We start from the raw sequence: 27,139 nt of genomic DNA, 5'->3' as shown, positions 1-27,139 counted from the left end.
ACGGTTACATTCAATAGTTCCCTTAAAGGTAGACGGGTACATACACTACACTCTAGGCTTGATCCAGACATGGATGCAAGAGCTGAATGCCAGAGGAGAGGTGAGAGCTGCCCTCAACATCAGGGCAACATTCGACCAAGTATGGCATCGAGGAAGGCTAGCAAAACTGAAATCAATAGTGGTCAATGGGAGTGCTGGAGTCGTAACTGACCAAAAGGAAGGTGGATGTGGTTGTCGGAGGCCAGTCATCGCAGCATCAGGACATCACCACAGGGGAGCATCCTTGGCTTAACCATCTTCAGCTGCTTCATCAATAACTATCCCTCTGTCATAAGGTCAGGAGGGGGCTGCTCACTGATAGTCACCATTGACTAGAAGCTAAACTAGACACCAACCATATCAACACCTTGACTACAACAGCAGAGAAGAGGCTGAGTGGAATAATAGAATCATAGAATGGTTACAGCACAGAAGAAGGCCATTCGGCCTGTCGAGCCTGTGCCAACTCTCAGCTAGTTCCACTCCCCCACCCTTTCTCCGTAGTCCTGCAATTTTTTTTCCTTCAGATACATATCCAATTCTCTTTTGAAAGATAAGATTGAGTCTGTCTCCACCACTCTTTCAAACACAATAACAACAACAACAACTTGTATTTATATAGCGCCTTTAGCATAGTAAAACGTCCCAAGGCACTGCACAGGTGTATTTTCAGGCAGTGCATTTCAGATCTTAACCACTTGCTGCGTAAAAAAGTTTTTTCTTACGTTGCCTTTGGTTCTTTTGCCAATCACCTTAAATCTGTGTCCTCTGGTTCTTGACCCTTCTGCCAATGGGAACAGTTTCTCTCTTTCTACTCTGTCCAGACCCCTCATGATTTTGAACACCTCTATCAAATCTCCTCTCAATCTTCTCTGCTCCAAGGAGAACAAACCCAGCTTCTCCAGTATATCAACGTAACTGAAGTCCCTCATTCCTGGAATAATTCTCGTAAATCTTCTGTGCACCTTCTCTAAGGCCTTCACATCCTTCCTAAAGGGTGGTGCCCAGAATTGGACACAGTACTCCAGTTGGGGCCAAACCAGTGTTTTATACAGGTTCTTCATAATTTCCACACTTTTGTACGCTATACCTCTATTTATGAAGCTCAGGATTCCGTAAGCCTTTATAACTGCTTTCTCAACCTGCCCTGCAACCTTCAACGATTTGTGCAAACATACCTGCAGGTCTCTCTGTTTGTGCTTTAGGATTGTACCATTTAGTTTATTTGTCCTCTCCCCATTCTTTCTACCAAAATGTATCACTTCACACTTTTCTGCGTTAAATTTCATCTGCCACATGTCCGTCCATTTCACCAGCCTGTCTATGTCTTCCTGAAGTCTATCACTCTCCTCCTCACTGTTCACTATAGTTCCAAGTTTTGTGTCATCTGCAAGTTTTGAAATTGTGCCCTGCACTCCCACACCCAAGTCATTAATATATGCTGCATGAAGAAAAACAGTGGTCCTAGAACCTGGGGAACACTACTGTATACCTTCCTCCAGTCCGAAAAACAACCATTCACCACTACTCTCTGTTTCCTGTCACTTAGCCAATTTCATATCCATGCAGCCACTGTCCCTTTTATTCCATGGGCTTCAACTTTGCTGGCGAGCATATTATGTGACACTTTGTCGAACGCCTATTGGAAATCCATGTACACCACGTCAACTGTATTACCCTCATCAACCCTTTCTGTTACCTCATCATAAAACTCGATGAAGTTGGTTAAACACGATTTGCCTTTAACAAATCCATGCTGACTTTCCTTAATTAATCCACAGCTATCCAAGTGACTATTAATTTTGTCCCTGATTACTGTTTCTAGAAGCTTCCCCACTACCGAGGTTAAACTGATTGGCCTGTAGTTGGCGGGGTTACATTTACACCCTTTTTTGAACAATGGTATAACATTTGCAATTCTCCAGTCCTCTGGCACCACCCCCGTATCTATGGAGGATTGGAATATTATGGCTAGTATCTCCGTAATTTCCACCCTCAATTTCCTCAGCATCCGCTCCTGGTGATATATCTACTTTAAGTATAGCCAGCCTTTCTAATACCTCTTCTTTATCAATTTTTATCCTATCAAGTGTCTCCATTACCTCCTCCTTCACTACGTCTATGGCAGCATCCTCTTTCTTGCTGAACACAGATGTAAAGTACTTGTTTAATACCTCAGCCATACCATCTGCCTCCATGCATAGGTCTCCTTTTTGGTCCCTAATCGGCCCCACCCCTCCTCTTACTACCCTTTTACTATTTACGATATTGGCCATGAGTAGCTCATCTCCTGACCTTTCAAAACTGCTCCACCATCTACAAGGTGTATGGTGTAATATTCACCACCCATCCAGTTGGGTGCAGCCTCAACAACACTCAGAAGCTTCATACCATCCAGGACAGATCAGTTTGCTTGATTGGTGACCCGCTCACTGAATTCAATATCGATCCCCTCTATGATGAGCACAATATGTATGTTATTGTATATATGCAGCAACTCACCAAGGTTACTTCGACGACCTCCCTCTCCTATGACCCCTACCATCAACAACGACAAGAGCAGCAATGTTGTGGGAATTTGAACACCTTTAAGTTGCCCTTGCACTTGTCCAACAGGTTCGAGGCTCTTACTCCCTGTGAGGATGGGAACAGGGACTGCGGGGAGGATGAGCAACCTGGCCACAGCACCATGGAACTGGGGGCCATTCAAGTGGGGGGAGTTAAAAGAAATGTTGTAGTGGTAGGGGATAGTATCGTTAGGGGGATAGATAGAGTTCTTTGCAGCCGAGAGCGAGAGTCCCGAAGGCTGTGTTGCCTGCCCGGTGCCAGGGTTAAGGACATCTCCTCTGGACTGGAGAGAAACTTGGAGTGGGAGGGGGAGGATCCAGTTGTCGTGGTCCATGTTGGTACCAACGACATAGATAGGACAAGGAAGGAGGTTCTGCTGAGGGAGTTTGAGCAGCTAGGGGCCAAATTAAAAAGCAGAACCACAAGGGTAATAATCTCTGGATTATTACCTGAGCCACGAGCGAATTTGGCTAGGACAAACAAAATTAGAGAGTTAAATGCGTGGCTCAAAGACTGGTGTGGGAGAAATGGGTTTTGCTTCCTGGGACACTGCCACCAGTACTGGGGCAGGAGGGAGCTGTTCCGTTGGGACGGGCTTCACTTGGCCAGTGCTAGGACTAGAGTCCTGGTGGATCATATAACTAGGGCTGTAGAGAGGACTTTAAACTAACTAGTGGGGGGGAGGTTCCTTGAGAGCAAATAATAAAAATGACAACAGAGAAGGTCATAGACTTAGGTAGCAGTGGGGAAATTAAAAACCAGAGCATGTCAGGAAGGGGCAGAAAGTATGGAGTAAAAGGTAAAGTAATAAAAAGGGCAAAAGCAGGAACTAAGTGTCACAAAACATCTTTGAAATTTCTCTATCTGAATGCACGTAGCATTCGTAACAAAATAGACGAGTTAATGGCACAAATAACTACATATGGGTATGATCTTGTGGCCATTACAGAAACATGGCTGCAGGGTGACAATGCCTGGGAATTAAACATACCAGGTTATATAACGATCAGGAAGGACAGGCAGGAAGGAAGGGGAGGTGGGGTGGCTATGTTAATAAAGGAAGGAATCACTGTAATACAGAGAAATGATATTGGGTCAAAAGATCAGGATAATGAAACAGTTTGGGTGGAGGTAAGAAATAATAAGGGGGAAAAAACACTAGTGGGCGTAGTCTATAGGCCTCCGAACAGTGGCAACTCTGTTGGACGGAGTATCAATCAGGAAATAGTTGAGGCTTGTAATAAGGGAACATCTATAATTATGGGGGATTTTAACTATCACATTAATTGGACAAATCAAATTGGGCAGGGCTGCCTTGAGGATGATTTCATTGAGTGTATTAGGGATGGGTTTCTTGAGCAGTATGTAACTGAACCGACCAGGGGGCAAGCAACCTTAGATCTGGTCCTGTGTAACGAGACAGGATTAATTAAAAATGTCTTAGTAAAGGATCCCCTTGGAATGAGTGACCATAACATGGTTGAATTCCATATTCAATTAGAGGGTGAGAAGGTTGGATCTCAAACAAGCGTGCTAAGCTTGAATAAAGGAGACTATGAAGGTATGAGAGCGGAATTGAGTAGAGTGGATTGGGAAAATAGATTAAAGGGTAAGATGATACATGATCAGTGGTGTACATTTAAGGAGTTATTTTACAACTTCCAAAAAAAATATATTCCACTGAGAAGAAAAGGGTGTAAAAGAAAAGACAGCCATCCGTGGCTAAGTAAAGAAATTAAGGATAGTATTCAACTAAAAACAAGGGCATATAAGGTAGGCAAATCTAGTGGGAGGATAGAGGATTGGGATAACTTTAAAAGACAGCAAAAAATAACAAAAAGATTGATTAAGAAAGGGAAGATAGATTATGAAAGTAAATTAGCAAATAATATAAAAACAGATAGTAAGAGTTTTTATAGTTATATAAAAAGAAAAAGGGTGGCTAAAGTAAATGTTGGTCCCTTAGAGGATGAGACCGGGAAATTAAAGGTGGGAAATATGGAGATGGCAAAAACACTGAATGAATATTTTATATCAGTCTTTACAGTAGAAGACACTAAGAATATCCCAACACTGGACAAACAGGGGGCTAAAGGGGGGGAGGAGGTAAACATGATCAAAATCACTAAGGAAGTGGTACTCGGTAAAATAATGGGACTCAAGGTGGATAAATCACCTGGACCTGATGGCTTACATCCTAGGGTCTTGAGGGAAGTGACGGTAGGGATTGTGGATGCATTGGTAATAATTTTCCAAAACTCCCTGGACTCGGCAAAGGTCCCGGCAGACTGGAAAACTGCTAATGTAACACCCTTATTTAAAAAGGGCAGTAGACAGAGGCTGGAAACTATAGATCGGTTAGCCTAACATCTGTGGTAGGTAAAATTTTGGAGTCCATTATTAAGGAGACAGTAACAGGACATTTGGAAAATCATAATTTAATAGGACAAATCAGCATGGTTTTATGAAGGGGAAGTCATGTTTGACAAATTTGCTGGAGTTCTTTGAGGAAGCAACATATAGGGCGGATAAAGGGGAACCAGTGGACGTAGTGTATTTAGATTTCCAAAAGGCATTTGACAAGGTGCCACACAAAAGATTATTGCTTAAGATAAAAAATCACGGGATTGGGGGTAATATTCTGGCATGGATAGAGGATTGGCTATCTAACAGAAAGCAGAGAGTTGGGATAAATGGTTCACTCTCAGACTGGCAATTAGTAACTAGTGGTGTTCCGCAAGGGTCAGTGCTGGGTCCCCAACTCTTTACAATCTATATTAACGATTTGGAGGAGGGGACCGAGTGTAACATATCAAAGTTTGCAGATGATACTAGGATGGGAGGGAAAGTAGTGAGTGAGGAGGACATAAAAAACCTGCAAGGGGACATAGACAGGCTAAGTAAGTGGGTAGAGATTTGGCAGATGGAATACAATACTGGAAAGTGTGAGGTTATGCACTTTGGCAGGAAAAATCGTAGAGCAAGTTATTATCTTAATGGCAAGAAACTGGAAAGTACTGAAGTACAAAGGGATCTGGGGGTCCTGGTGCACGAAACTCAAAAGATTAGTATGCAGGTGCAGCAAGTGATTAAGAAGGCCAATGGAATGTTGGCTTTCATTGCTAGGGGGATAGAATATAAAAATAGGGAGGTATTGCTTCAGTTGTACAAGGTATTGGTGAGACCGCACCTGGAATACTGCGTACAGTTTTGGTGTCCACACTTAAGAAAGGACATACTTGCTCTCGAGTCAGTACAAAGAAGGTTCACTCGGTTAATCCCGGGGATGAGGGGATGGACATATGAGGAGAGGTTGAGTAGATTGGGACTCTACTCATTGGAGTTCAGAAGAATGAGAGGCGATCTCATTGAAACATATAAGATTGTGAAGGGGTTGGATCGGGTGGATGCGGGGAAGATGTTCCCGATGATGGGTGAAACTAGAACTAGGGGGCATAGTCTTAGAATAAGGGGCTTCTCTTTCAAAACTGAGATGAGGAGGAACTACTTCACTCAGAGGGTGGTAGGTCCATGGAATTTGCTGCCCCAAAAAGCTGTAGAAGCTACATCATTACATAAATTTAAAACAGAAATAGACAGTTTCCTAGAAGTAAAGGGAATTAAGGGTTACGGGGAGCGGGCAGGAATTTGGACATGAGTCTAGGTTCGTAATGGTCATGGCCCTGTGGGTAGCGGAGCGGGCCCAGGGGCTGTGTAGCCTGATCCTGCTCCTATTTCGTGTGTCTAATTCTGTTAGATTCAGGAGATGGTTCTGTGATAGTAGATTGGCGGTTAGGATCAGATCAGCCATGATCTTATTGAATGGCGGAGCAGGCTCGAGGGGCCGATTGGCCTACTCCTGCTCCTATTTCTTATGTTCTTATGTTCTTATGTTGCCCTCCAAATCGCACACCTTCCCAGCTTAGACATATATCACCATCCCTTCATTGTCGCTGGGAAAATATCCCGGAAATCCCAGCCTAACTGCATTGTGGGAAGCATAAGGCCTGTAGCAGTCCAAGGAGCTGGCCTACCACCACCTTCTCAGGGCAACGAGGGATGGGCAATAAATGTGGCCTTGCCCGCGTCACCCACATTCCGAGAACTAATTTTTTTTAAATTGCGTGTCATTGATTATAAAACATGAAATCATAAGCTCCATTCTTTTAGAACCCTTTTAAGAACTTGCTACAAACAATAAACGTAGGGCATCTTCCCGCCGTGCTGATGAGGTTGCTAACACATCGGGGTAGAAACTCGTCTCGGGCGATGGCACAAAATGTGTGGTATCGGATCAGCCACCCGTTAACTGCAGTGCCCGATATTCAGTTCCATTGACGTCGATCCGATACCCGCCCATTTTGCGGCACCGTCCAAGATTAATTTTGACCTCTTAATATCATACAAGGAATACAATGTCCATGTTGATTGTAGAATCCAAAATTAGGAAATGTGCTGATAATGTGTAAAAAAGAAAATCAGTTTTCTGGGTGCATGTCCTGTACTCCAGGAAAATATGTCTTACGACTTCAACCCTTGTATCCCTCTTCGGGTGTTCATGTACTTCTGGTTTTTTTCTCCTTGAATACAAGTGAAGGAATCTTGGGTGTGTCTACAACTTAAGTTACAAACCCATTTCCTACTGCACTTTCAGTGTAGTTACTTCTTTTCACATGTCATAGGTTTACACTCAAGGCTATTTTGGAGTTGCCAACATTTTTTGGGGTTGCGCCAGCTTTTTCGAAGCCATGGGTCAGCTTTTTCTAGTTTTCCAAATTGACACGCATCCTGCATTATTATTCATGCTTACTCCTTTTCTTCAATTTCAGCTTAAATTGGGGGATTGAGAGGGGGAGCTGTGTGGGGAATAGTGTGAGTTGCGCCAGAAATGTAGGGGGTGATTTTGAGTACAGGTGGACTGTGGGTGCGCAGCCCGCCTGACATCCTTGGCGAGAGACCCGAGCCATTTTGAGAGCCGGGCCTCGTTATGCTTCTGGGTTGAGAGCACTGACTCGCTGCTTGTTCGTTTGGGGTGGGGGAGGGGGAATCCGGCAACTCCCCCGCGGAGCTGAGCCGCATGTCCGATGTTAAAGGGAGAGAGGCAATTGGGGGTGGGGTGGGGGGAGCTGGTCATGGGGGCGGGCCGTACATTCCTATTCCACCTAGCCCCAGAAAAATCTTTAAAGCACCTTTACTCACCTGTTTTCTTAGCAGCATACAGTGGTTCCTTTAAGGATTACTGGTTAGGCCACTCATTGCCTAATAGCAATGAACGGATTGAGCACGGTGCGTGCTCTTAGAATTGCTCCTACACCCATGATTTGCATGTTATAAATAGGCTTAAACAGACAAGTTTGGCTTGGGCTGCCCTGGTGAAGACCCTCAGGAAAATGATGGCAGGTAGAACAGGAGCCGGAGTGGGATGGTACCTTCTGCATCGCGATGTTCGAGGGTGTACCGACCCATTCCTGCCAAGCAGAGGCACTATTTCCAAATGGCCAACATGGACTTTGAGCTAGATTTTCCAAACAAGCTGTTTTACGCTCAGCCCATGCAAGAAACTAGCCTGGCTGTGAACTCCTCAGTATGGCAACAGTCACACTTCAAAGGACCAAGACCTCGTTGCACTTCCCCTTCTCCCAATCTATTGCCATTCAGATAATAATCTGCCTTCCTGTTTTTGCCACCAAAGTGGATAACCTCACATTTACCCACATTATACTGCATCTGCCATGCAACTGCCCAATCACCCAATCTGTCCAAATCATACTGGAGTTTCTCTGCATCCTCCTCACAACACACACGCCCACCCAGCTTTGTGTCGTCTGCAAACTTGGAGGTATTACATCTAGTTCCCTCGTCTAGATCATTAATATATATTGTGAATAGCTGGGGTCTTAGGACCGATCCCTGCGGTACCCCACTAGTCACTGCCTGCCACTTGGAAAAAGGCTCATTTATTCCAACTCTTTGCTTCCTGTCTGCCAACCAGTTCTCTATCCAAGTCAGTACCTTGCCCCCAATCCCATGTGCCTTAACTTTACACGCTAATCTCTTATGCGGGGCCTTATCGAAAGCCTTCTGAAAGTCCAAATACACCACATCCACTGGTTCTCCCTTATCTATTCTACCAGTTACATCCTCAAAAAATTCCAGTAGATTAGTCAAGCATGATTTCAGGAAATTCAAGAATCCTGAGTCCACTTACATTAGGGTTAATCCCACTGGTCATCTTTTTGAGGATGGTGGGATTGCATGTCACACCTCTGGATGTGGCAATATTGAATAATTTACTGATTTGAAATCCATGGGCTAATACCAAAGTATTATCTGTAGAAGCCCCGCCAGTTGAATTATGTCCTGCCACAAGAAGGTTGGTGACTTCAAAAAGCTTGGAAATCTTGAACTTACAAAAACTGGCGTCCCAGATGGCGTTGAAGCTTTATGTTTCAAAGCCATGAGGAGGACTAACTTTTCCAATGCCAATCCATTTCAACTACCTCGTGACTGCTGTTGTCCCAGTTAAGTGGACTGCCCTCAACAGAATATCAAAGTCTAATCTCAACGTTTACCCTATGGTTATAGTTACTGCAACATCATCACCCCCCAATGTAGCCATTGTTCCCTTCATTAGAAAATACCATTGCAGATGTAACAACCTGCTGTCTAGTTGCTTGCCTTAGACTAATGCAGTTCACTTGTCGCGCTGCCACTCCTGGTCCAGATGTGGACTGATTCTTTTGAAACCTGGTAGTTAGAGCATGTGTGGCTCTGTTAGTGTCACTTACACCTTGGAACAAATGAAAGAAACAGAAACTGCTGCACTACCTCCTGTAATAATCAAAAAAATTCTGCTGCTTCACATACCATTGTAGAATCTTTATAGACACTCTCGTCATCTGACACTGGATCTTGTACATGGAGTTTCAGAGGCAGTTAAATCAAGTGTTAAATAAACCGCAGTTGTTAAAGCATTAATTAGGCAAAGGGAGAGCTATGGGCCTGACCCTTAACAACCAAGCACGCAGTCCCTGAGCTTTAAGTACTTACAGCAACTACCATGGTCAATCTTGTGAAATATTTGTCCTTGTTAGGTGGTCACTAATGTGGAAGAAAAACCTTGCATCCTGATTTGAGATTGCTTAATATTGATAATGGGCATCAAAGGTGGAAAACCTCTATTTCACAGCCTTTATGTTCCTACACTTAATTAGGCTTGTTAAAAAAATAACAAAAGAAGTTATGGGAAAGTCGCAATCACAGCCCTCATTTGAAAATTGGGTATCAGCTTAAATAAAGCCAGTGAGGAAAAAAGCAGAATGAAGCAAATTAATTACATATTTCATGTTGCTTTCAGGACGTTTTCTAAATATTGCTTATCTCCAACCAGTGAGAGTATAACCACCGCCCCATGACATTCAACAGTATTACCATCGCCGAATCCCCCACCATCAATATGCTGGGGGTCACCATTTACCAGAAACTTAACTGGACCAGCCACATAAATACTATGGCTACAAGAGCAGGTCAGAGGCTGGGTATTCTGTGACGGGTGTCTCACCTCCTGACTCCCCAAAGCCTTTCCACCATCTACAAGGCACAAGTAAGGACTGTGATGGAATACTCTCCACTTGCCTGGATGAGTGCAGCTCCAACAACACTCAAGAAGCTTGACACCTGTAAGGGGGGTGGCGACTGTGGCACGTGTGCCCAGTCAGTTACGCCCCTGACTGTTTTGTGAGCGGTTCGAATCGCTCCCACGCCCCTGGGTTCTAGACCCTGGACTTAGGTACAGGCGGTGATACAGAAAGACTCGAGTAGACAGGTGGTTTGGATGTAAGAAAGCCAGGATTTTATTGACACAGAGGTTAACACAGTCTTATGAGAAATTACTAGCATAAAATACAGGCAAATACAAAATAACTATACTTATACAGGGAATGGGGAACACACGGCACATCGAGGGAAAAACAAACTATATTAACAATCCCCTTATCCTTACCCCACCCCCATACCTAACTAGATTAAGCTATGAGGGGCCAGAATTCATGCTCACCAATCCAAAACAAGGCCAACTGCTAACGAAATGCAGATTTTGAGGTTGGGTTCTCTGTCCTCTTAGGTACCCCGCCGCCACGTGGTATTCAGGGGCGCAGTGCGGGAGCTGCTACTGCGATGCACCTTCTTCTCCTCCGCTACCGTCGTCGTCTCGTCCCGATGGGTACTCTTCTTCTCCCTCGGGCGGTCGTCGGCGGTAACATTATGTTTATCGGACAGTTAACAGTCTTTGTCGTTTAGATTTTGTTACCCATGCGTCGAACGACATTATATTCGTGGTAGCGTAGGCACCTGCGTTACAGTGTTCAACAAGATGTTCGTCTTCCCAAGCGCCAGCTTATAACTCAGCGCTTGGTCTTTATCGATATGTTTTTCGCTGCCCTGCTCTGCCCTTATCGAGTTTTATTGTCTTCTTCATCTCTATTCGTCTCGTCTCGGGCTACCTGCTCGAATTTTGTCTCACCCCTTTTTGCGGCCTGGGCGTCCCAGATGATGAGGGGCTCGGGTCTCGTTCTCCTCCCCGGCTGTTGGTATGGTGTACTTCACTGCTGAAATCTCACCGCGGGGAGCAAGGAGAGACCCGCCACAAGGCCAGGGAACGAGTGAGCCAGGAACCAAGAGCGACGGCCAAGCGCAAGAGAGAGCAGAGAGAGCTAGATTGCTACCCGGGGCCTGCAGTTAATCCCATTGTTTCATCCCCTATCTGCGCACCAAATCAGGTTAGTCCATTGTTCCAGTTTTGGCGGGCTGTTTTAAATAATTACAGCAATCTAAACTAACTGTTTTTAGATGGCCATTTATCGCACCTAATGGCCTGATGTCCAAGCTGTATTGTTATTAATGCATTCTAATCGGCCTGTCCAGCCTCGATGGCTTCCTTAAGCTGTTTCCGATTATTTATGCAGGCGACTTGGTGGCCTCAAGTATAGGCCCAACTAGTTCTGATCTGTCTACGATCTGGCTTAATGCATATTCTAATGTTTGCTGTCTGCTTTTCCAAAACACAAAGTCCTTTTCACAGAAACTGCATTTTAGGTTTCGATTTCCCCACAAGCTGCTTGTGCTGCCACAGAGTCCAAGCTTTAAAAATCTTGCAGGCTTTTGGCCACGAGGTGCAGACGCCATCTTTTGGGTACCCTTTGTAAAATGTCCATGCAGGGTCCCTTTTATTAATAACTTTGGGGAAATGTGGAAATTTTGCAAATCCTACACACCATCCAGGACAAAGCAGCCCGCTTGATTTGCACCCCATCCACCACCTTAAACATTCACTCCCTCCACCACCGGTGTACCGTGGCTGCAGTGTGTACCATCTACAAGATGCACTGCAGCAACTCACCAAGGCTTCTTCGGCAGCACCTCCCATACCCGTGACCTCTGCCACCTAGAAGGACAAGGGCAGCAGGCACATGGGTACACCATCACCTGAAAATTCCCCTACAGGTTACACACTATCCTGACTTGGAAATATATCGCCATTCCTTCATCATCGTTGGTCAAAATCCTGGAACGCTCTTCCTAACAGCGCTATGGGATCACCTTCACCACAAGGACTGCAGCAGTTCAAGAAGCCGGTTCACCATCACCTTCTCAAGAGCAGTTAACGTTGGGTAATAAATGCTGGCCTTACCAGCGACGCCCACATCCCGGAACGAATAATAAAAAAAATGTACACAACAAAGCTGTGTCTTCTTCATAGTTCCATATTGCTGCCAGAGACTAATGAATAATTCATTAAAATTGTATTTCCTCCACCCCGCACCCCCCAAAGAAAAACATATTAAACCAGCTACAGATTTTAAGTCAGAATCAACTATTACTGCTTGATTTGTGTGGCTGAGTGAGGGACATCTGCTTAGCTCCACCAATGCTCCCAGCTCATTAAACCCATTAATGCCATTGAAGCTGCATTTACGATCGTTAGACTTGCCAAACCTATGAAATAGCTCTGGAAATCTACCCGTTTAACAGAAGTACACTTACCTATGAACTTTTCTGATAAACCGACTGATGGATAATCATAGAATCATAGAATAATACAACACAGAAAGAGGCTATTAGGCCCATCATGCCTGTGCCGGCTCTTTGAAAGAGCTCTCCAATAAGTCCCACTCCCCCTGCTTTTTCCCTATAGCTCTGCAAATTTTTCAACTTCAAGTATTTATCCAATTCCCTTTTGAAAGTTATTATTGAATCTATTTCCACCACCCTTTAAGGCAGTGCATTCCCGATCATAACAACTTGCTATGTAAACGTTTTTTGCCACATTTTGCCTCCAGTTCTCTTGCGAATTACCTTAAATCTATGTCCTCTGGTGCTGACCCTTCTGTCACTGGAAACACAGCCATTGACATTCAACGGGATTACCATGGACAAATCCCCCACCATCAACATCCTGGGGGCTACCATTGACCAGAAACTTAACTAGACCAGCCACATAAATACTATGGCTACAAGAGCAGGTCAGAGATTATCAGTAGGTATCCTGCAGCGAGTGACTCACCTCCTGACTCCCCAAAGTCTTTCAACCATCTACAAGGCACAAGTTAGGAGTATGATGGAATACCCCAACTGCACGCCAGAAGCTCAACACCATCCAGGACAAATTAATGATCTGGACGAGGGAATTGGATGTAATATCTCCAAATTTGCAGACGACACAAAGCTGGGTGGGAGGGTATGCTGTGAGGAGGATGTCGTGAAACTCCAGTCCGATTTGGACAGGTTGGGTGATTGGGCAGAAACATGGCAAATGCACTATAATGTGGATAAATGTGAGGTTATCCACTTTGGTGGCAAAAACAGGAAGGCAGATTATTTTTTGAATGGCAATAGATTGGGAGAAGGGGAGGTGCAAAGAGACCTAGGTGTTCTTGTGCATCAGTCGCTGAAGATAAGCATACAGATGCAGCAGGCGGTTAAGAAGGCAAATGGTATGTTGGCCTTCGTAGCAAGAGGGTTCGAGTACAGGAACAAGGATGTCTTGCTGCAGTTGTACAGGGCCTTGGTGAGACCGCACCTTGAGTATTGTGTGCAGTTTTGGTCGCCTTATCTGAGGAAGGATGTTCTTGCCATGGAAGGAGTGCAGCAAAGATTCACCAGGCTGATACCTGGGATGGCAGGAATGACGTATGAGGAGGGATTGTGTCGATTGGGCTTATACTCACTGGAGTTTAGAAGATGTAGGATTCGCAAAATTGGATTTCATTTTGATAAGGGTTAAATGGCAGAAGAGGCCGTGATTCTAAGACTGTTTTAAAAAGAAGCCCAGAAAAAGGGGCATACAAAATGGCCACCGTACCATGTGATCAGCTTATTGGGACACTTTAAAATGGTTCCTGCGCAACCTCAGACAGTTTTGTGGATTCAACCCTTAGTAAGTTCTGGAAGCCGTTTCTGAGAGAACGAGACCAGACCCACAGGCATGCATATGGATTAGATGCAGATCCACTCAAGATCGGCTTGGAGACAGGGGCCATCTAAATGTTGACCCAGACGAAAGAGGACAATATATATTCATGAGGACAACACCAAGGGCTCGGTAACGAGATCAGCAGGACATTAAAAACAATGAAAGCCATTTCCAACCAGAGATGGGCCTATTACCAGACACTTAAAATGATTTTAAATATAATGACTGCCCCGCTGTGCTCAAAGCCCGCCAAAGTTAAAACAAAGACTAACCTGATTTTGGGCGGGAAGTGAGGCCTCGGGAAGAAAGGTATATCTGGAGAGACTTTTCGGCAGTTAAGAACTGACAGGACACGACACGACACAGCACCAGGAAGCACGGAGCGCAGCACCCCGGACACGCAGCTTGAGGAGGACACACAGCTTGGGAGAAAACGCTGGAGGAAGCTTGAATCAACAAGCTTGAACAGTCACAAGGAGAGTCGAGCTAAAAGACAGTTTACAGTTGGACAGTCGTTGCAGCCCCAGCAGCCGGTCCAGCTTTTGAGCTGGGCGAAGAGGAGCTGGCTTGGGGAAAGATCAGCGGACTTCGCTCCACCGTTGGAGGAGAAAGATAATTATGACTGTATAAAGAAAGTCGCTCGAAACCGGCGTCCCGCCCCGGGGAAAACTATCGGGAGATCATCGACCATCCCCGGGCCGTAGCTGAAGGTAGAAGGGGCCACACCAGCCCAAAGCTCCTCTAACCAGGGTCGAGCCAACGATCCTCGACCCCGCCGACATCCAGGCCCGCCGGTGTCCAGCCGCCCCCGACCCCCCCTCAGGAGAGAGGTGTGGCGCAGTTCGCAGGGGCTCCATGATCCACGTGGAGACGAGACGCTTGAAAGGACCAAACACAGACTCGATTTCAAAACCTTGCACTTCCTAGTGGGATTGGTGAGCATGTTTCTGGCCCTTCACAGTCAGATCTAGATAGGTTTAATAAGGGGGTGGATTTAAGGGTACAATTAACATGAGTTGTTGTCCCTCGATGTTCCGTGTGTTTCCTCATTTCATGATAATCTTTGTAGAGTATAAGATGCCTGTATTTGCTTTAGTTAGAACTGTGTCGTTATGATTTGTTTGTGTGTTTTTCCCTCCCATGTACTCCCTTATCTGCTTGCATTTGATTTGATAATTTTCCTTATGCAATAAAATTTCATTTTGTTTCATCAAACTTGGTCTACAAGAGTTTTCTCTGCATTGCAGTTCCTGCACCTAAGTCCAGAGTATAGAATCTAAGGGGTGAGTGGGTCGAACCGCTCTAGGTTTTACTGTGCAAGAGAGAGAGGCCTCTAGAGAGAGAAACCTCTAGGAAACCTCTCGAGGAAAACCCCTTACAAAGATTGAGAGGGGATCTCATCGAAACCTATAAAATTCTGTCAGACCTGGACAGACTAGATGCAGGAAGGATGTTTCTGATGGCCGGGGAGTCCAGAACCAGGGGTCATAGTCTATGGATAAGGGGTAAGCCATTTAGGACTGAAATGAGGAGGAATTTCTTCACCCAGAGAGTGGTGAACCTGTGGAATTCTCTGCCACAGAGGGCGGTGGAGGCCAGTTCATTAAATATATTCAAGAAGGAGTTGGATATATTTCTTAAGGCTAAAGGGATCAAGGGATATGGGGAGAAGGCAGGGACAGGGTACTGAATTTGGATGATCAGCCATGATCTCATTGAATGGCGGAGCAGTCTCGAAGGGCCGAATGGCCTACTCCTGCTCCTATCTCTGTTTCTATGTTTCTAAAGCAGACAGGTCATTAACATATATATCAAAAAGAGCAATGGTCCCAGCTCCAAACCCTGGGGAACACCACTGTATACCTCCCTCCAGTCTGAAAATTAACCGTTCATCACTACTGTCTGCTTTCTGTCCCTTAGCCACTTTTGTATCCATACAGCCACTGTTCATTTAATCCCATATGCTTTAATTTTGCTACCAAGTCTATCAAGTGGTACTTTATCAAACACCTTTTGAAAGTCCATATACACAATATCAACTGCACTACCCTCATCAACCCTTTCAGTTACTTCATCAAATAACTCAATCAAGTTAGTCAAACACAATTTGCTTTAACAAATTTGTGTTGGCTTTCATTTATTAATCCCTATTTTTCCAAGTGCCAATTAATTTTCTCCCGGATTAATGTCTCTAAATGTTTCCCCACCACCGACGTTAGGCTGACTGGCCTATAGTTGCCGTGTTTATTACTCTTCCCTTTTTTGAACAGGTGTAACATTTGCAATAGTTGTACTTTAAGTTAAGTTTTCATTTTGGCAGGTGATGCAAATGATTTCAAATTGGGGGAAAAAGGTACAACACATGGGGCCAGAAATTCCAGGCCAGAAGCGTGAGTACGGTCGGCTTACTCACGCTTCTGGCTGTTGGAAATGCCGGCGTTCAGCATGAACAGCGCATGCGGGGAACGCCGGCATTTCCAGACCTCGAGCGCGTGCGACTGCACAGGCAGCGCTTGCGCAGTGAACTTCGTGGATTTCATTCATGAAATCCGTGAGGTTAAGTCCTTAGAAGTTACACTGAAAAAAAGCAAGTGTAAAGTGGTTCATTGGCTGCGGAGGAAGATATATTTTATCGTGGAGCTTTTGAAATGCAGTATTTTTGTTTGGGAAAGGGAGGGAAGTTATTTTAAGAAATTTTAAGTAAGTTTTAAAGTTAAATTTTTTTTTTTTAAAAAGGGTTTTCAGAACGGTAGGTAGAAGGAGCAATTGTGGCTGTGTGAATGGAGTGTGAGAATGAGTTATGTATGTATGTCCACATATATTCCTTTACGTATATGTATGTATGTTTTATATTCCTTTACTATGAATGTATGTTTTTAATTATGATTTTCCAATAAGTTACTTTCTCTGAAAGTCATAATTAAATAATACATTCATACACATAAGTAAAGGAATATATACATAACACGCAAAGGAATATATACAGACATACATACTTTCAGAAGCTCCACGATAAGAAATATCTTCCTCCGCAGCCTCTGTAGCAACTGTACCCATGCTTTTTTCATGTGTAAGTTGTAATGACTGGACCTCACTGAAAGCATTAATGAAAGCGGCGAATTATACTGCGCACGCGCTGCATGTGCAGTCGCACGCGTTCTGCCTCTGAACCCCTTCGTTCATAGGACAGGAAATGCCGGTTTTCCCCACATGCACTGTGCATGCTGAAAACCGGCATTTCATCCGGCCAGATGCGTAAGTACCCCGACCGTACTAGCGCATTTGGAAGGGAATTATTGGGCCAACATTTTACATGTCAATAAAATAAAAAATTTAACACTTGCACGACTTGCCCCCTCGCATCTGCGACTGAGGGTCCAAGGAGGTGCATTGCGCAAGAGGTCATCATCGGATGTATCCTCACACTGTTCCCTTTGGGGAACTGTATGAAGTGGTGGAAGGATTTATGGCCGTGATTAACGCTCATTCCGTGACCGTAACCATCTTTGAACCAGCCATTAGGGTGGTTAGTCCTATGGCAGGAGGGTTTTACGGGCTCCCACAACCCATCTGAGGGGGGGGGGCCACCAACACCCACGGACGCAAGTATCCCGCTGGATGTCCACCCAGAATTTAAAGTTGGAGCTCCGACTCCACTTGCCGGGACTGTCTGGAGTGGGGTTCAAAACCCTACTCCTTCTGGCCCAGCGGCGGGGATGCTTACTGCTACGCAAAAGGCCCACTCCGCACAAAAGGTGACACCCATACGTTTCCTGCGCCTTTTCCCTCCCCGTGACTGGAGCCCTATGCTGCCATTTCACGTTGCTAATCGGATTGGGCGTTTGTCATAGCGGTAGGATCCCCGCCGCTGGGCCAGATCAGGGTAGGGTTTCGAACCCCGCTCCAGACAGTCCCGGCAAGTGGAGTCGGAGCTCCGGCTCTAAATTCTGTGTTGACATCCAGTGGGATATTTGCGTCCGTGGGTGTGGGTGGCCCCCCCTCCTTGTATAGCTTGTGGGAGCCCGTAAAACCCTCCCGCCACAGGACTAACCGCCCTAATGGCTGGTTCAAAGATGGTTACGGTCACGGAATGAGCGTTAATCACGGCCATAAATCCTTCCACCACTTCATACAGTTCCCCAAAGGGAACAGTGTGAAGACACGTATGACGACGACATTGCTAAATAAATAAATGGAATTAAAAAAATTCTTTTAGGGCTTTTAAAAGTCTTTAAATTGCTTTAATTCTCTTTAAAACTACTTCAGATTACTCAAAATAATGAAAACATTTTAAAAAGTTTATAAAAGTTACCAAAATCTTCAAAAAACTCCCAAAAACCTATTTAAACTGCTGCTTTGCATGTAAAAAAGCAAAGCAGCTTGACAGAGACATTGGGGGCGTGTCCAGTGAAACTGAGACCTCAAGGGGCGTGTCTCACTTACACTGCACGCTCCTGGGTCCGCGCTGGCTGCACTCCTGGGCGGCGTGACGACATACGCTGCCCGGGAATGTGCTTTCTATTTCTCCAAGTTCAGGCGTCCCAGAAGCTGATCGGCAGGAGCGCGGGGTAAGTGCAAATACGGGGCTTGCACGCGCTGCAAGCCCCGTTCTGGAATTTCTGGCCCATTGTCTTGTAAGCAAAAGGACAACTTGCATTTCTAGCTGCTGATAACATCTGAAAGCACTGCACACACAGTGAATTAATTTCCATTCAATGATTGTTATTATTGGCACTAGAGAGAGTGCAGAGGAGATTTACAAGGATGTTGCCTGGGCTGGGGAATTTTAGCTATGAGGAAGGATTGGATAGGCTGGGGTTGTTTTCTTTGGAACAGAGCAGGCTGAGGGGAGACCTAATTGAGGTGTTTAAAATTATGAGGGGCCTACATAGAGTCGATAGGAAGGACCTATTTCCCTTAGCAAAAGGGTCAACAACCAGGGGGCATAGATTTAAAGTAATTGGTAGAAGGTTTAGAGGGGATTTGAGGAGAAATATTTTCACCCAGAGGGTGGTGGGGGCCTGGAACTCACTACCTGAAAGGCTGGTAGAGGCAGAGACCCTCATCATATTTAAAAAGTATTATGTCTGTGTATAATTGAGACACGGACTGCAGGAGTCGATAGTAACAAGTCTTTACTGAATGGAGACAACCTGGAAACTGAAACTACAGAAACGTGCTAGGGCCTTTTATACAGGGGTGGTCACTGCCGGTACTGCAGTCTGAGACCAGTTATTCCCTTAAAGGTACATACACAACAATTCCTCCCCTTTTAGATAAACAGTACATAACATTCATTTAACAACTAAATAATAACTAATTACAATTACAATTACGGTTGCTAGATACATTGGTTGAAGTTAAGCAATTATAAGTTCAGTCTTTGAGGAGGCTTCCTGATTCTGTCTGGATAACGCCTCTTTGGGATATCAGGTTCTTCTGGCAAGGTTGAGTCGGGATCAATGTCGTTGTTTGGTTCGTCTGCTTCCAATATCACCGATTCTGCGGTAGATGCAATTGGTACTTCGGTTTCATCGTCAGGTGTATCAGATCGTGGTGTGGAGTTGACGTTTTCCAGTGACTCTAGAATCTGGTCAGCATGGCGTCTTACAATGCTCTCCCCAACGTCCACAGTATACATTAGAGTTCCTTGCCGTGTACAGATCGTTCCTGGCTGCCATTTCTCTGTGCGGTAGTCCCGGGCCAAAACTGGTTGACCTATCTTAAAACTCCTGGTCGGCCTTTCATTCATATTCTGAAACTGCCTGTTCTCCACATCTCTTCTGACGTTTGGCTTAACCAAACCCAAGCGGCATCGTAGTCTTCGATTGAAGAACATCATGGCTGGAGTTTGGTTGGTAACCGCATGTGCCGCATTCCGGTAGGCAAACAAGAAGTTATCCACCTTGTGTTGTAGGGGTATGTCTTCATTACACATTGCCTTGATAGCCTTCTTGAATGTTTGAACAAACCTCTCGGCCAATCCATTAGTGGCTGGATGATGTGGGGCGGATGTGTAATGCTTAACACCATTGTTCTTTAAGAACCCCCGGAACTCTTCAGACACAAACTGTGGTCCATTGTCAGAGCAAATCTGTTCAGGCAGCCCATTCCTGGCGAATATGGTTCGTAAGACTGTGATAGTTTTTTCTGTGGTGGTTGAGGACATTTTTATTATCTCTGGCCACTTTGAATGTGCATTCACCGCAATTAAAAACATCGAGTCCATAAAGGGACCAGCAAAATCAATGTGCACCCTTTGCCATGGAGATGAGGGCCACTCCCATGGACGTAGAGGGGCTTGTGGTGGGGCGTTTTGGACCTTCTGGCATTCTGTACAGCTCTTGGTCATCTCTTCGATTTCTCTATCGATTCCCGGCCACCACACAAACGCTCTGGCTAAGTTCTTCATTTTTACCCCTCCCAGATGACCCTCATGAAGCTCATTGAGCACTCTATCCTTCAATTTGGGTGGAATTACTACTCTGGATCCACACATCAAGATTCCTCTGCACACTGACACCTGTTCTCTTCTCGGCGAGAATGCTGGCAGCAGTGGTTCGCCATGTGCTGGCCATCCCTTCACCATTAAATCATAGACCCAGGAGAGTGTCGGGTCATTTCGTGTTTCCTTTTCTATGTTTGCATTCGTCACAGGGAGATATTCGACTATAGTCGAGTGGAATAACTCCACTGGATCCACTGCCAGTTCTTCTTCCACCGTCGGCAATGGTAGGCGCGACAATCCATCAGCATTCCCATGCTGTTTAGTTCCTTTGTACTCGATGTCATATTGGTGAGCCCCTAGGAAAAGGGACCACCTCTGTAGCCATTGTGCCGTCATTATCGGTACGCCCTTCTGAGGGTTGAAAATGAAGACGAGAGGTTGATGATCAGTTAGTAGAGTAAATTTCTGACCGTGCAGGTAGTGATTGAACTTCTTCACCACCCCACACCAGGCTGAGGGCCTCTCTGTCAATTTGGGCATAGTTACGCTCGGCTGAAGTTAACGAGCGTGACGCAAAAGCTATCGGCCTCTGAACCATCAAGGAATTTATGTGACAGTACCGCCCCAATGCCGTAGGGAGACGCATCACACACCAGTCTTATTGGTAGTGATGGGTTGTAGTGAGCCAATACTTCTCTTGAAGTGATTAGGTCCTTACTCTTCTGAAAGGCCCACTTGCATTCATCGCTCCATTTCCATGCTACTCTCGTTCGTAGTAGGGCGTTCAGTGGATGCAGAATTGTGGACAAATTCAGCAAAAACTTATGTTAGTAATTCACCAATCCGAGGAATGACCTCAGTTGCGACACATCTTCAGGCGCTGGAGCCTTAACTACCGCTTCAATTTTGTCAGGGGACTTATGCAACCCCTCTTCGTCAATCACGTGGCCAGAATACGATATCTGTTTCTTAAAAAACTCGCACTTGGGGCGATTGGCTCGTAGCCCATGTTCACGTAGTCTAGTGAGCACCTGCTCTAGGTTGGCAAGGTGTTCACTGTCATCTTCCCCTGTCACTAGGATGTCGTCCAAGTAACACTGAGTCCCCGGAATCCCTTGCAGGACTTGTTCCATTGCTCTTTGCCATATCGCCGGAGCTGATGCTACTCCGAATACCAGTCGATTATACCGGTAAAGACCTTTGTGAGTGTTTATCGTGAGATACTTCCTAGAGGATTCTTCAACCTCCATCTGCAAATATGCTTGTGCTAGGTCAATTTTTGTAAAATGCTTCCCTCCAGATAGTGAGGCGAAGATATCTTCTATCCTTGGAAGAGGATATTGTACTGTGTGAAGGACTGGGTTCACTGTCACCTTGAAGTCCCCACAGATGCGAACCTTCCTTGGCTCCTCAGACTTATTGTTTAATGTTTTTTTCATGACAGGAACGATGGGTGTCGCCCACTCGCTCCAGTCTACCGTAGATAGCATGCCTGCATTCTCCAGATTCTCCAGCTCTGCCTCGACGGCTGGGCGAATTGCATATGGTACCGGTCTTGCTTTGAAAAACTTGGGAATTGCATTCTCCTCTATTTTTATCGAGGCGGTTACGCCTTTAAGAGTGCCCAGTTCTTGTTGAAATACCTCTTTGGCATCAGCTAAGATTGTTGACAATCGTCCAGGAGTGACGTCGTCATCCTTATTGCCAGCCACCGTCAGTGCCTGAATGGAGTGCCAGTCTAAACTTATCTTTCTGATCCATTCACGTCCCAATAACGGTGGTCCACCATCTTGCAGAATGTAGAGATACAATTTCCATATTTTCTTGCCGTTGTATTTGACAGGCACCCTTATTTTTCCTCTGGGGTATACTTTTTGCCCCGTATACGTCCTCAAGACAATGGATGTCTCTCTCAAGGGTATGTGTGAGAATAGCCGCTCGTAGTCTCATCGATTCATGACGGTTAGAGCTGATCCTGTATCCAATTCCATTTTGGCTTGGGACCCTGCTATCGTGAGGGTGACCCAAATGGTTCGGTGATCCTCTTTTGCGATTACGTTGTGAATTTTGAGACAGCTTAGTCTCTTGTTCCCGGATTCACTATCGCTCATCTGGTCTTCGGAACTACTGTCCGTCATCTTTTGTACTTTCCTGTACGGTTCCTTAGTAGCCTTTTTGTTGTCGTTGGTCTTCTTCCCAGACCTGCAAACGCGTGCAATATGTCCCATCTTTCCGCATTGCCTGCATATTTTGTCCTTGGACCAGCAGTCCTTCTGGTCATGGTTTGTTCTGCCGCAGCAATAACATTTTGCAAATTCCCGTGTCATTTCGTGGGTGCCGTTTTCCTGTGGCTTTTGTTGTATTTCCGCAGCTCCCCTTGCTGCTGCTTTGTATGATACTGCCACGCTGAAAGCCTTATCTAGCGTCAGCTCTTTCTCTTCTGGGTTCCTTCACTCAGGAGTCCACAGACAAATTTGTCCCGTAAGGTATCTGCCAGTCCTGCTCCAAACTGGCAGTGCTTTGATAGCTTGCGTAGTTCCGTAAGGTAATCAGCATTGCTCTCATTTTTATGCTGATTTCTCCTGTGAAATTTAAATCTTTCTGCTATCAGCAGCGGTGTAGGATTTAGGTGTTCCTGTAGGATAGCAACAATTTTGTTAAAACTCTTCGCCTTCGGTTTGGCTGGAGTAATCAGGCCCTGCAATAGGCCGTACGTTCTTGCGCCTATTAAATTTAGCAATACCGATGCCTTTTTCTCATCGGCTATTTCGTTTGCCTCGCAATATACCTCGACTCTTTCCACATACGTGGTCCAGTCTTCTATTGCATTATCGAAGGCAGTGATATCGCCAGTCTTTGGCATCTTGAAAATCTAAGATGGCGCCTCCCGCGCTTTTCCTTCTTCCCCGCCGAGTTACGATGGCGCCTCCCGCGCTTTCCCGCCGCTGCCGCTGCTGCCAACGCTGTTGCTGGCGCTTATATTTATTTTAGTATCCTGTCATGGCGACGCCCTATGGTCTTCACGCCTCCCCGATCGCTGCTGCCAATGCCGCTCTCCACGGTATTTTTATTTTTCTATCGCGCTTCAATATTTGCTCCTTAATTGAAGAACCATTCCCGTCGTGGAGCGGACCCTCTGGGACACTTCCCTCCCTCTTCTTAGGTCCGAACGCTGCCCGGCTTCGAAGCACCGGCCGCGCCCTGTGTGCTCCACCCTCTCTCTCTCTCTTTGCTTCCCGACTCGCTGCCCGGCCCCGTTGCAGAGCCATCCGATCGAGCTCTAGCCCGCTGCAGCCCAGGAAGGATCAGTGCACTACCTGCCACCAGCCCGATTAGCTGGGAAACCACAGACTGGAGAACCAAGCCTGGCTCTCGACAGTCTCTCCTGCAATTTTTCAATTCGATGATTTGGAGGGCGGTTGCCCACGGTCGACGCCCGTTTCTCGAGTTTCTTTGGATTATTATTTTTTTCTTTCTTCTGGCTCTGACCTTCAATAACGTCGTCTGAGGTGCTGCCGAGTTGCAGGTAAGTTCGTTTCTTACTCGTCGCCAGTATTATGTCCGTGTATAATTGAGACACAGACTGCAGGAGTTGATTATAACAAGTCTTTACTGAATGGAGACAACCTGGAAACTGAAACTACAGAAGCCTGCTAGGGCCTTTTATACAGGGGTGGTCACTGCCGGTACTGCAGTCTGAGACCAGTTATTCCCTTAAAGGTACATACACAACAAAAAGTACTTGGATGTGCAATTGAAATGCCGTAACCTACAAGGATATGGGCCAAGTGCTGGAAAGTGGGATTAAGGTGGATAGCTCTTTGTCGGCAGGCACGGACAAGATGGACTGAATGGCCTCCTTCTGTGCTGTAAATTTCTATGATTACGTAGGCAGATGCAGCAGCTATTTTGCAGAGAGTAGGACCCGTCAATCAGCAATGAAATGATCGATCAGCTGGCCTGTTTAGTCTGAGGGAGAATATTGGACCCAAAAAGCCTTCAATCGATGCTCGGGCTGTCTTAGCTGACCGCCTGATCAATAAACAGTGCTTCCATCTAATGGCTTAGATTTTCCAATCATAATACCAGCAGTAACCCATTTGTTTTAAATCGATTAGTGTCAGCATTACAGCAACAACTTGCAACATTACAGGCTATTTAATCATCGCCATCTTTGTCTCGACCTGCTCCCTGCACCATTTTACCTTCGCCAACACCACCACCTCAAACCTTAACAGGAGGGTTTTCAGGATGTGGAAAAACGTAACATGGATCACTTCGCAGAGGCGCAATCAAATAAAAGAAGGCACCAAGCCAAAGAATTGGAAGCTGTGGGCAAATAGCTTACCCGGAGGTCCTTCAGTGCTGACCTAATTATGTCCTTAAGTCTTGGATTGCCACTTGAACCCACAACCTTCTGACTCGGCAGCACGAATGGTGCCAGCTGAGCCAAATTGGTGCTCCCTCAGCCAAAACAGGCCAGCTGATCGATCGTTTCATTGCTGATTGTCGGGTCCTACTCGCTGCAAAATAGCTGCTGCATCTGCCTACATAATCATTGGTGCAGAGTGAGTTAGGACAGTAAAACGTAAAATAAAAACAGACAATGCTGGAAATACTCAACAGGTTAGGCAGCATCTGTGGAGAGAGAAACAGCGTTAACGGTTCAGGTCGATGACCCTTCGTCAGAACTGGAAAAGCTGGAGATGGAACAGGTTTTTAAGCAAGTGTAGGGGCAGGGAAAGGGGGGAGGGGAGGAAAGAACAAAAGGGAAGGTCTGTGATAGGATGGAAGGCAGGAGAGATTGAGAGACAAAAGGGAGGATGGTGCAAGGCAAAAGGAGATGGTAATGGGACAAGTTAAGAAACAAAAGATGGCTCTAGATGAAGTGTAAATGGCACTGGCAGAATGATCGACAGAAGCCATGTGAGAGAGAAAAAATATGTAAAATATAAAGCTGATTTTGCTGAATTATTAAACTACCAGCTTTACATATAGCACAGATCACAGTTTGTTATGTTAGATTACGCCTGTGAATGATGTGCAGGATCATGGGTGCAAAGCTAACAGTTTAAATAAGAGAATCAAGGGATATGGAGAGAAGGCCGGGACAGGGTACTGAATTTGGATGATCAGCCATGATTGCATTGAATGGCGGAGCAGGCTCGAGGGGCCGAATGGCCTACTCCTGCTCCTCTCTTCTATGTTTCTATGTTTCTATGGTTAAGAATCTTCCAGATATTGGGAAGCCTGCTTCAGTTCAGAAAACCTTACATCCAGCCTTAAAACCATCTATGATCCCCAGCTACTGAGCATCATGGAATCGGTTGCAAAGCACAAAAGTTTGCGTGGGTGCTGGAAGAGAAGAGGCAAAGGTAAGTTTTGAATTGTTGCTGTAGGCCCCGGAGGAGCAATAGGAGCACCTCAGGGGCTTACCAAAATAATCTGGGCCGCTGCCTCCCCAGGAGGGAGCCCCCACCCTCCGTGATCGTGCCCACCGCCCCCCCCCCCTGTAAAGTCTGTAGGTATTATGGCGAATTAATACACAGACTACAAGAGTAACTTTAACAGGACTTTACTATTCGAAGGTCAGGGCGAATCTGCCCAATAAATCCTGACACAGCACTTATATACCGGTGTGGTCACCGTCAGTATTACAGTATACAGCAGCCAAGATAAAGTAGTGCCACACCTAAAATAGTTCTCTTAAAGGTGGACGGTTACATACACTACAATCCTCCCTTTTTAGCTTACAACATACTTATTCCCCATTAACATAACATCATAACATATATACAACTTATGCAAAACAGTTCACAGATTCAGTCTCTCTGGAGGCTTCCTGACTTTGTCCGGATAACGCCTCGGTGGTGTAGTAGTTTTCGGCGGGGTAGTAGGTTCTTCTGGCAAGGTCGATTCGGCTTGAAGGACAGTGTCAGGTTCATCTGATTCCAGTATTACCAGATCGGAGGTAGGTGCTCTGGGTATCTCTGCTTCAACATTAGCCGTGTAAGGTTGTGGAGTAGGTTGGTCCTTTGTGGATGACCCTATGATCTGGGCAACATGGCGCCTTATTATGCTGTCACCAATGTCCACGGTATACATCAGCGGCCCTAGCCTTTTCCCAATAGTTCCAGGCTGCCATTTCTCGGTACGGTAGTCCCGGGCCAAAACTTGTTGACCTATCTGAAAGGATCTAGTTGGCCTTTCATTCATGCCCTGAAATTGTCGGTTCTCTACGTCCCTTCTGACGTTTGGCTTAATCAAATCCAGCCGGCATCTTAGTCTTCTATTGAAAAACATCATGGCGGGAGTTTGGTTTGTGACCGCATGTGTTGCATTCCTGTACGCCAACAAGAAGTTATCTACCTTATGTTGTAGGTTGATGTCTTCATTACCCATGGCCTTTATAGCCTTCTTGAAGGTCTGGACAAACCTTTCAGCTAATCCATTGGTGGCGGGATGGTATGGGGCTGACGTGTAGTGCTTGACCCCATTCCTTTTTAAGAACTTCCTGAATTCTTCGGACACAAATTGCGGTCCATTATCAGAACAGATCTGTTCCGGCAGCCCATTCCTGGCAAATATGGTCCTTAATACTGTGATGGTTTTTT

This window comes from Somniosus microcephalus, chromosome 1 (genome assembly GCF_052327205.1).
Source record: "Somniosus microcephalus isolate GS21.2 chromosome 1, FLI_Smic_1.0, whole genome shotgun sequence".
In the NCBI taxonomy this organism is placed as follows: Eukaryota; Metazoa; Chordata; class Chondrichthyes; order Squaliformes; family Somniosidae; genus Somniosus; species Somniosus microcephalus.
The sequence above is the reverse complement of the archived record's forward strand: the minus strand, read 5'-3'. Positions refer to the sequence as shown.